Source organism: Myodes glareolus, chromosome X (genome assembly GCF_982192425.1).
Source record: "Myodes glareolus chromosome X, mMyoGla1.1, whole genome shotgun sequence".
Lineage (NCBI taxonomy): Eukaryota > Metazoa > Chordata > Mammalia > Rodentia > Cricetidae > Myodes > Myodes glareolus.
In genome coordinates this window covers 125042499-125053288 of record NC_142053.1, presented here as the reverse complement: position 1 = coordinate 125053288, position 10790 = coordinate 125042499, and the positions used below count along the sequence as shown (strand labels likewise).

General features: G+C 39.4%; 1 non-coding gene across 1 annotated transcript; it reads left to right on the top strand.

The window, feature by feature from the left end:
• The first annotated feature begins 4553 nt into the window (after positions 1-4553).
• Positions 4554-4660, top strand: LOC125405258 (U6 spliceosomal RNA). Its single transcript, XR_007233516.1, has one exon. It is a non-coding gene; the product is annotated as a U6 spliceosomal RNA (small nuclear RNA).
• The last annotated feature ends 6130 nt before the right edge of the window (positions 4661-10790 follow it).

Here is a 10790-nt window from a genome sequence, read left to right as displayed (position 1 = left end):
AACAATGTTGAAGAGATAGTGAGAGAGTGGACAGCCTTGTCTTTTCCTGATTTTAGTGGTGTTGCCTTGAGGGTCCATCCATTTAGTTTTATGTTGAGTGTTGGCTTGCTGTATATTGCTTTTATTGTGGTTAGATATGTTCTTTGTATCCCTGATCTCCTCAAGACCTTTATCATGAAGGTTTGTTGGATTTTGGTGAATGACATTTTAGCATCTAATGAGATAATCATATGCATTTTTTCTTTTAGTTTATTTATATAATAGGATACCTTGATAGATTTTCATCTATTGAACCATACCTGCATCCTGAGGATGAAGGTGACTTTATCATGTTGAATGATTTGTTTTGATGTATTCTTGGATTCAGTTTGCCAGTACTTTATTTAATAGTTTTGCCTCTATATTCTTGAGTGAGATTAGTCTGTTATTCTCTTCATTGTTGACTTTTGTGGGGTTTTAGTATCAGGAAAATTGCAGCCTAATGAAAAGAGTTTGGCAATGTTCATTCTGTTTCTATTATGTGGAATCCTTTCATGAGTAAAGGCATTAGATCTTGGATGTTCTGGTAGAATTCTGCACTAAAAACATCCAGTCCTGGGCTTTTTGTGCTTGTGAGGTTTTGATGAAAACTTCCATGCTTTTACAGTTTATAGGTCTATTTAAATTGTTCAACTTGTCTTGATTTAATTTTGGTATGGTAACTATGCAGAACATTTTTCATTTCTTTTATGTTTTCCATTTTTACAGAGTACAGATTTTTTGGTATGACCTAATGATTGTTTGGATTTCCTAAGTGTCTGTTGCTATGCCCCCTTTTCATTTCTGATTTTGTTTATTTGAATATTCTCTACCTGCCTACTGATTAATTTGGAAAAACGTTTGTCTATCTTGTTGTTTTCTCAAAGAACCACATCTTTGTTTCAGTGATTCTTTGTATTGTTTTCTTTCTTTCTATTTTGTTGGTTTCAGTCATCAATTTGATTATTTTCTGTCTTATACTCCTCCTGGGTGCATCTGCTTATTTTTGTTCTTGAGCTTGCATCTGTACTGTTAAGTCACTAGTGTGAGCCTTCTTTACTTTTTTATGAGGGCACTTATTGCTATGAATTTTCCTCTTTGCATTGCTTTCATAGTGTCCCATAGGTTTGGGTATGCTGTGCCTTCATTTTCATTGAATTCTATGAAGTCTTTGATTTCTTTCTATAATTCTTTCTTGACTCAGAGTTGGGTCAATAAAACACTGTTCAATTTACATGAATTCTTAGACTTTCTGACAATATTGTTTTTGTTAAAATCTAAGTTTAAACCATTGTAATCCAATAAAATAAGGGAGTGCCACCAGTTTCTTTTTATCTATTGAGGTTTATTTTGTTACTGAGTATGTGGTCCATTTTATATAAGGTTCCATGAGGTACTGAGAAGAAGGTATATGCTTTTGTGTTTGGGTTGAATATTCTGTAAGTCTATTTGTATCATGACATCTGTTTGTTTTCTTATTTCTCTCTTAAGTTTCTGTCTTGTAGACCTGCTCAATGGTGAGAGTGAAGAGTTGAATTCTCCTACTACTTGTGTGTGGGTTTTGATGTATGGTTTAACTTTTAGTAGTGTTTCTTTTACATATGTGGGTATCCTTGTATTTGGGGCATAGATATCTAGGATTGAAACTTTATCTTGATAGATTTTTTTCTGTTATGAGTATAAAGTGTACTCCAAGTCTTTTGATTGATTTCACTTAAATATATATTTTGTTAGATATTAAGGTAGCTACATCTACTTGATTCTTATGTCTATTTGTTGGGAGAACATTTTCTCATTCCTTTTCTCAGAGATAATGTCTGTCTTTGAGGTTGAGGTGTGTTTCTTTTACACAGCAGAAGTCTGGATTCTGTTTTCATATCCATTGTCTTATCCTGTATCTGTTTATAGGCAAATTGAGTTTATTGATATTAGTGACCAATGGATGTAAATTCCTGTTATTTTTTGTAATAGTGGTTGTGTGTTTCCTTTTTGGGGATATTGTTAGTGGAAAGATATCTGTTTCCTATATTTTGTGGGTACACTTAGCTTCCTTGGGTTGGAGTTTTCTTTCAAGCATTTTCTGTACCACTGAGTTTGTGGATACATATTATTTAAATCTGGTTTGTTTTGGTATTTTTTCTTCATTGATAGTGATTGAGAGCTCTGATGGCTATAGTAGTCTGGACTTGCAACCATGGTCTCTTAGTATGTACAGCACATCTACTCAAGGACACTTATTCAAAGTAATCAAAACGAAGAGAGAGAACATCGAAATTAACAAAATCAGATACTAAAAGGAGGACTCAGAGGAAATTCAGAGAATCATTAGGACATATTATAAAAGCCTGTACTTCACAAAATTGGAAAATGTAAAAAAATTGACAATTTTTAGATAGATATATACCAAAATTAAATCAAGACGAGGTGCACAATTTAAGTAGACCTATAAACTTCAAAGAAATAGAAGCTGTCATCAAAAACCACCCAACTCAAAAAAAGTCCCTGGCCAAATCGATTTAGTGCAGATTTCTACCAGAACATCCAAGAATAACTAATACCTATATTCCTCAAAGCATTTCACATAATAGAAACAGAAAGGACATTGCCAAACTCTTTTTATAAGGTCACAGTTACCTTGATACCAAACCTACACAAACATTCAACCAAGAAAGAAAATTACAGACAAATCTTACTAATGAATATAGAAGCAAAAATATTCAACAAAACACTGGCAAGGCTAATCAAAAAACACATCAAAAAATCACCGTGCACAAAACTCAAGACCAAATGGATTAAAGACCTCAATATAAATCCTACCACACTGAACCTAACAGAAGATAAAGTGAAATACAGTCTTCATTGCATTGGCACAGGAGACCACTTCAAATATATGACCTCGGTAGCACAGACATTGAAAGCAACAATAAATATATTGGACCTCCTGATACTGAGAAGCTTTTGTAAAGCAAAGAACACAGTCAATGAGAAAAAATGGCAGCCTACTGAATAGGAAAAGATCTTCATGAAATCCACATCAGACATAGGACTGATCTCCAAAATTTACAAAGAACTTATGAAATTAGACATCAAAATTGTAAATAACCCAATTAAAAATGGGGTGCAGAATTAAACAGGGAATTCTCAAGAGAAGAAGTTCAAATGGCCAATGACACTTAAGGAAATGTTCAACATCCTTAACCATCAGGGAAATGCAAATAAAGACAACTCTGAGATATCTTACACCCGTCAGAATGACTAAGATCAAAACACCAATGATAGCTTATGGCGGAAAGATTGTGGAGTCAGGAGAACACTCCTCCATTGCTGTTTGGAAATCAGTCTGGCATTTCTCAAAAAATTGGGAACCAACTTACCTCAAGATACTGAAGTCTTGGGCATATACACAAAATATGCTCAATCATACTATAAAAGCATTTGTACAGCTATATTCTTAGCAGCATTATTTGTAATAGCCAGTACCTTTAAATAACCTAGATGACCCTCAACCAAAGAATGGATACAGAAAATATGGCAAATCTACATGTTAGAGTACTACTCAGCAGAAAAAAAAAACAATGATATCTTAAATTTTGCATGCAAATAGATGGAGTCAGGAAACCCTAACTATGTGAGGTAACCCATACCCAAACTGATGAATATAGTATGTATTCACTCATAAATGGATACTAGCTAAAAAAAAAAAGGGGACATCAAGCCTATAGTTAAGGACCCTAGAGACGCATATATATAGAAAAGATATATAGAACTAAGAAAAACATATATAGATCCACCTAGAAAGTGGAAACAGACAAGGTTGCCTGACAAAATGGGGAGTGTAGGAAGCCACCTGGAGGCACAGGTGTTCCTGAAATTTGGAGGTATACAAGTCCATACCTGGCTTAGCCACGTGGGGCTGAGCACCCTTGCCTGCACCCTTGCTTGCACATGCTCAGACCAGCAGAATGGCATTAACCAATCAGGACAGCATTCAAGCCTCTCCACCGTTTAAAAGCAGCTGTCTCTGGGCTCTACTTGCTCTCTCTAAGCTTTCTCTTGTCCCTGCTCTCTTCCCTTCCCCCAATTTTCCTCAACCAAATGCTCCGAATAAAGACGTGTACAGGGAAGGAATTCTCGTTTTTAGTGGCGTTCATTCCTGCTGGTCAGGAAGCACGTCACAGGGGAGTATGCATGTTGTGGGAGAAGGGAAGGTTGAAGGGAAAGAGGGAAGGAGATGCAGGGGGTTGTGGAGAACTTGAGAGAATGGTAGAGTTTGTGGAATAACAGAGATGAGAGTAGGGAAAGAGATATCATGATTGAGGAATCCATTAAAGGGTTAACAAGAAACCTGGCTCGAGAGAAATTCCCCAGAATCCACAAAGATGACCAAAGCTAATCAATGCATTAGAGGAGAGGGTGCCCAAACTTCCCTTGACCTATAGGCAGACTGATGAATTTCTTTTTTTATTAAGCATATTTATTTACTAAAAATTTCCACCTCCTGGAAATTTTTAATAAACAAATAAATAAAAATGTCCATGCTCATTTCGGCAGCACAAATACTAAAATTGGAACGATACAGAGAAGATTAGCATGGCCCCTGCGCAAGGATGACACACAAATTCGTGAAGCATTCCATATTTTTAACCCAATTAAAAAATGGGGTACAAAACTGAACAGAGAATTCACAACAGATAAACTTCGAATGGCCAAAAGACACTTAAGGACATGTTCAACCTCCTTAGCGATCAGGGAAATGCAAATCAAAACAACTTTGAGATACCATCTTACACCTGTCAGAATAGCTAAACTTAAAAACACCAATGATAGCCTATGCTGGAGAGGATGTGGAGTGAGGGGAACACTCATTCATTGTTGGTGGAAATGCAAACTTGTGCAGCCACTATGGAAATCGGTGTGGCGGTTTCTCAGGAAACTGGGAGTCAACCTCCCTCAGGACCCAGCAATTCCACTCTTGGGAATATACCCAAGAGATTCCCTAACATACTACAAAAGCATTTGTTCAACTATGTTCATAGCTGCACTATTTGTAATAGCCAGAACCTGGAAACAACCTAGGTGCCCCTCAATAGAAGAATGGTTAAAAAAGATGTGGAACATATACACATTAGACTTTTACTCAGCGGTAAAAAACAATGGCATCTTGAATTTTGCATGCAAAGGGATGGAGTTAGAAAATGCTTTACTGAGTGAGGTAACCCAGACCAAAAAAGAGGAATATGGTATGTACTCACTCATAAGTGGATTCTAGCCATAGTTAAAGGACTTTGAGCCTATAATTTGTGATCCTAGAGAAGCTAAATAAGAAGGTGAACCTGAAGAAAATTGTATAGTTATCCTCCTGGATATTGGAAGTAGACAAGATTGCCAGGCAAATTTGGGTGCACGGAGGGTGGGGGTGGAAGTAAGGGGAGATGGTTAGGGAGAAGGTAGAGGGGGAGGATTGGGGATGGCTTGGGGAAATGAGATGGGGTGGGAGTTAGGATGGACATGGGAGCAGGGAAGTATATATCTCAACTAAGGGAGCCATTTTAGGTTTTGCAAGAGACTTGATTCTGGAGGGGTTCTCAGACCCAAGGAGAGGTCCCCAGATTGTTCCCTGGGCAGCAGAGGAGAGGGTGCCTGAACTGGCCTTGGCCCATAACCATACTGATGAATATTTTGCATATCACCTTAGAACCTTCATCTGGCGATGGATGGAGATAGAGACAGAGACACATATTGGAATACTGGACTTAACTCCCTAGGTCCAAATGAGAAGCAGAGGGAGGGAAAACGTGAGCAAAATAGGCAGGAACAGAGGGAACCTTCATCAGATGATGGATGGCGATAGAGACGGAGACCCACATTGGAGCACTGGACTGAGACTCCAAGGTCCAAATGAGGAGCAGAAGGAGGGAGAACATGAAAAAGGAAATCAGGACCGTGAGGTGTGTGTTCACCCACTGATACAAGGGGACTGATCGAATGAGAGCTCACCAAGGCCAGCTGGACTGGGACTGAACGAGCATGTGATCAAACCCGATTCTCTGAATGTGGCTGACATGGGTGCTGACTGAGAAGCCATTTACAACTGCAGTGGGTCGTGTTTCGTCTGCATGTACTGGCTTTTTGGCATCCTAGTCTGTTTGGATGCTCACCTTCCTAGACCTGGAGGGAGAGGGGAGGAGCTTGAACTTTCCACAGGGCAGGAAACCCTGATTGCTCTTAGGACTGGAGAGGGAGGAGGAGAGGGAGTGGGGGAGGAGGAGAGGGAGTAGGGGGGGAGGAGAGGTAGTGGGGGGAATGGGTGGGTATGGGGAGAAGGGGAGGAAGTGGAAATTTTTATAAACCAATAAATAAATAAATAAAAAATTTCCACCTCCTCCCATTTCCCTTTCACTCTCCCCCCTTCCACCTCCCCATTCCTCTCCAGTCCTAAGAGCAGTCAGGGTACCCTGACCTGTAAGAAGTCCAAGGCCCTCCCACCCTACATCCAGGTCTAGGAAGGTATGCATCCAAACAGACTAGGGTCCCAAAAAGCTAGTACTTGCAGTAGAATTAAAACCCAGTGCCATTATCATTGGCTTCTCAGTCAGCCCTCATTATCAGCCACATTCAGAGAGTCTGGTATGATCAATGTTCATTCAGTCTCAGTCCAGCTGGCCTTGGTGAGCTCCCATTATATCAGTTGTACTGTCTCAGTGGGTGGATGCACCCCTCGCTGTCCTGACTTCCTTTCCAATACAATACAATAAAATTACTTCCGGATGCATTACCATCAGTGACTTCAAACTTTATTACAGAGCTACAGTAATTAAAACAGTTTGGTAGTGGCACAAAAACAGAGATGCTGACCAATAGAATAGAATCAAAGACCAGATATTAATCCACAAACCTACGAACACTTTTTTTTTCGACAAAGGAGCTAAAGGTATACAATGGAAGAAAGAAAGCATCTTTAACAAATGGTGCTGGCATAACTGAATGTAAACCTGTAGAAGAATGAAAATAGATCCATATCTATCACCATGCACAAAAGATAAGTCCAAATTTAATAAAGACCTCAATATTAATCTGACCACATTGAACCTGATAGAAGAGAAAGTGGAAAGTAGTCTACAAGACATGGTTGCCACTTCTACCTAGGAAGGAGACCACTTCCTAGGTAGAACCCCAGTAGCACAGACAATAAGAGCAACAATGAATAAATGGGATCTTCTGAAACTGAGAAGCTTCTTTAAAGCAAAGGACACTGCCATTAAGACAAAAAGGCAGTCTATTGAATGGGAGAATATCTTCACCAAGCCCGCATAAGACAAAGGTCTGATATCCAAAATATACAAAGAACTCAAGAAACTAGACATTAAAACTCTAATTAAACCAATTAAAAAATGGGTACTGAACTGAACAGAGAATTCTCCACAGAAGTTCAAATGGCCAAAAGACACTTAGGTCATGCTCAACCTCCTTAGTGATCAGGGAAATGCAAATCAAAACAACATTGAGATACCATCTTAAACCTGTCATAATGGCTAAAATCAAAAACACCAATAGCCTATGCTGGAGAGGATGTGGAGTAAGAGGAACAATCATCCATTGTTGGTAGGAATGCAAACTTGAGCAACCACTTTGGAAATTAGTGTGGCGGTTTCTCAGAAAACTGGGAGTCAACCTCCCTCAGGATCCATGTCATGAACCTGCTAGAATGAGACATGCTGAAACTTTGCCAATAAGCCATTGCCACATAACATTACACAGATTAACCAAAATGGGTTAAATTAATATAAGAGTTATCCAATAAGATGCTGGAACTAATGAGCCAAACAGCATTAAATTAATACAATTTCTGTGTGATTGTTTTGGTTCTGGATTCCCAGGACAAGCAAGTGGTCCCCTTCCCCAAGAGACTGGTATACCAACATGGTAGACTACATCCATGTAAAACCTAAAAATCTTTAAAACTAATTCTAGACACTAAAGAACAGAGTTGAGCATGCTTTGATACTGACTTTTTTTGAATGGGCTTTTTTTGGTAGAACCAAGTAGAGGCTTGGCTCCTTATAGAGAGGTTTTCGTTATTCAGACTTAGCAGGAAAAAGCTTTGCCCAGTTTTCAAATGCAGCTTCCTGGGCCATGCCACCAGCACAAACTCTGGCTATGGAACATTTCAATGTCATTTGAGGGCCCAGGTGTTTTTGTGACCACTCGGGGTCCGGAGGAAAGTAGCTGAGACCATGTCCATAGATCAGTGCTCCCTGCCAGGGCAGGTAGCAGGATTAGGACTGCTAGGAATGCACAGGCAGGAGAGCATGACAGATTTTTGCCACCATATACAGAAATATTTTCAGTTTGTGCAGTGCACTGCAGGGAATGTTTAGCTATTACTGAGATAATTCTCAGAATTAATTGCTGAACACAACTCCTACCTGGCAGCCTAAAGGAGTAAGTCACAAAACAATCCCATACCAGTTTGGAATTATGATTAATAAAAGGGTTATTTATTCAAATGGAAAAACTTACAGATTACTATCCTAGACAACAGCCCCCTGCATGACCAGGAAAATTGTGTGGTATCCAGAAGCAGGATTTGAAGCAAGAGAGGAAACACACAGCCACCACTGCTTTTTCAAGCCAGAGAGACCACGCCCAAGTGGGCTGGTATCTTAAAGATTATTGGCTAAAGGATAGGAAGGAGCTCCTGCAGCACCTCCCCATTTGTTTAAGTAAGAGAGTTCTAAACCTACTACAAAATTATATACAATAAGAACAAATATCCTATTCTAAAAAGTCTTGTATAATAAATAACTTGGCAAGTCATAAGAGGAAAGTAACTATATTTATCTTCAACCCCATTGCAGATCCGAAAAGGGAAATAATGTTGCCTGAGTAATTGGAAGCACAAACAACTTCCAAAACATGCAACAAATCACAGAGACAACTGGCTACCTGGGTAATCACCCAAAATCACGTTTGCTGCGTTGAAGGAACCAACGTCAATTCTATTCTAGGTTAATGCCTAGAATAACTGACAGATTATTTTTTTTAATTTTTTTCTGACAGATTATTTTTAAAGGCAAGAAACTTTTCAAAACTGTCTTACCCTGTCTTGGCAAGATTTGACAGTTCTGCTCATTCATTTCCGGATACTATGTATCTTGTCAGTAGTTGAAGTATGGGCAGTTCCTTGCCCAGAGGCCCGTTTTGCCAAGAAGAAGACAAACTCAAGGTGGAGTGTCTTTGGTGCTCAACAATCTCTCAGGAATAGATCAGTGAGCCAGGAGCGATTGTGTCTCACTACCACAGAACTCTAAGTTAGATTAAATGCTATTTTCTACAGCTCTTTGAAGAGGTTGAAGATTATCTATTCATACAGAATATAATCTTTATGTATCTAAAATACCTGATTAGTCTAACTATAAATATGACAAACATAGATGACTATTGATCTATAATTCTTAATACCTATCTAACTAAGACAATAATCAACTGTGCAATAAATGTGGGCAATGACCTCAAAGTGTAAACAATGTACAATTATCTTGATCAGAGGTAGAAATGTACAACGCAATATGGTAAATATATATCAATACAGGAGTGCGCACCTTTCGGGCCAGAGGGGAGTGCACAGCACCTCCAGCTCCTGCTGCACCCATAATAACACAATCATCTGACAACCCTCCACCAGCACAACTCAAAGAAGGGAAACACAAAAACACTAGCACCAGGAAAAATAACTGAAGTCAACAAACACTGGTCATTAATATCGCTTAATATCAATAGACTAAACTCACGTATAAAAAGGAACAGGTTAAGAGAATGGAAACAAAATCAGGATCCAACATTCTGCTGCCTACAAGAAACACATCTCAAACACAAAAACAGACACTACCTCAGAGTAAAGGGTTGGGAAAAGATTTTCCAATCAAATGGACCAAAGAAACAGGAAGGTGTGGCTATACTAATACCTAACAAAATAGACCTGTAAGTCACGAGGAAAGAGAAGCTGCTGCCACATCCACGGCTGTCACGCCGGTGTAGCAGAAATGCTGACTGGACGGACTGAGGCTGGAGGATTAAGGGTCTGTGCTCCATGGAGTTTATGCCCTGGGCTGTTCCCTGGCAATCAGCTGTGGTACTGATGCCACCTGAATTGCCATCTGCATTGACTCGACCCTCACTGTCACTGGCACCACTGAAGCTGTTCCTGTCTTATTCTTTTGTTCTATTCTCGTATTTTGCCAACAGACCATGCTGTTCCAATGAATGAAACTGCTGAAAGCCTTTAAAGAAGTAGCTAGTTCTGGGAATTGGGGGTCATCTTAGAATAATTCCTTAATGATGTGGGGCAGAAGGAGTTAGTCTTACTGGGAGAAACCTTAGAAGCCTTCTGCAGAGAAACAGTTACAGCAGCCCCCACTAGGCATCTGCCTGGGAAGACACGTACAGCTGCAATTAGAAAGCAGATGGTAGACGCCCCATGCTGACCCCAAAGTCTGGTAATTACCTTGATCCATTCCCATACACAGAAGGCCTATAAGGCCTTTCCTGTGGGCAGAAGAGGCCTAAACTGATAACAACATCCGAGCCTGGGAATCAGGAAGAGAGTTGAGATCAATGTTGTGAAACAGTCTTAGAGAAGTGTGACATCATGTCTTTGAGCAACAACCACAACTAACATTTAGAATAGACAATGGACACATAAATTTGCTATTCTTGTTAAATGACAGTGCTGTTCCTTTTCTTTGTTTCTATTCTATGATCTGATGACGTAT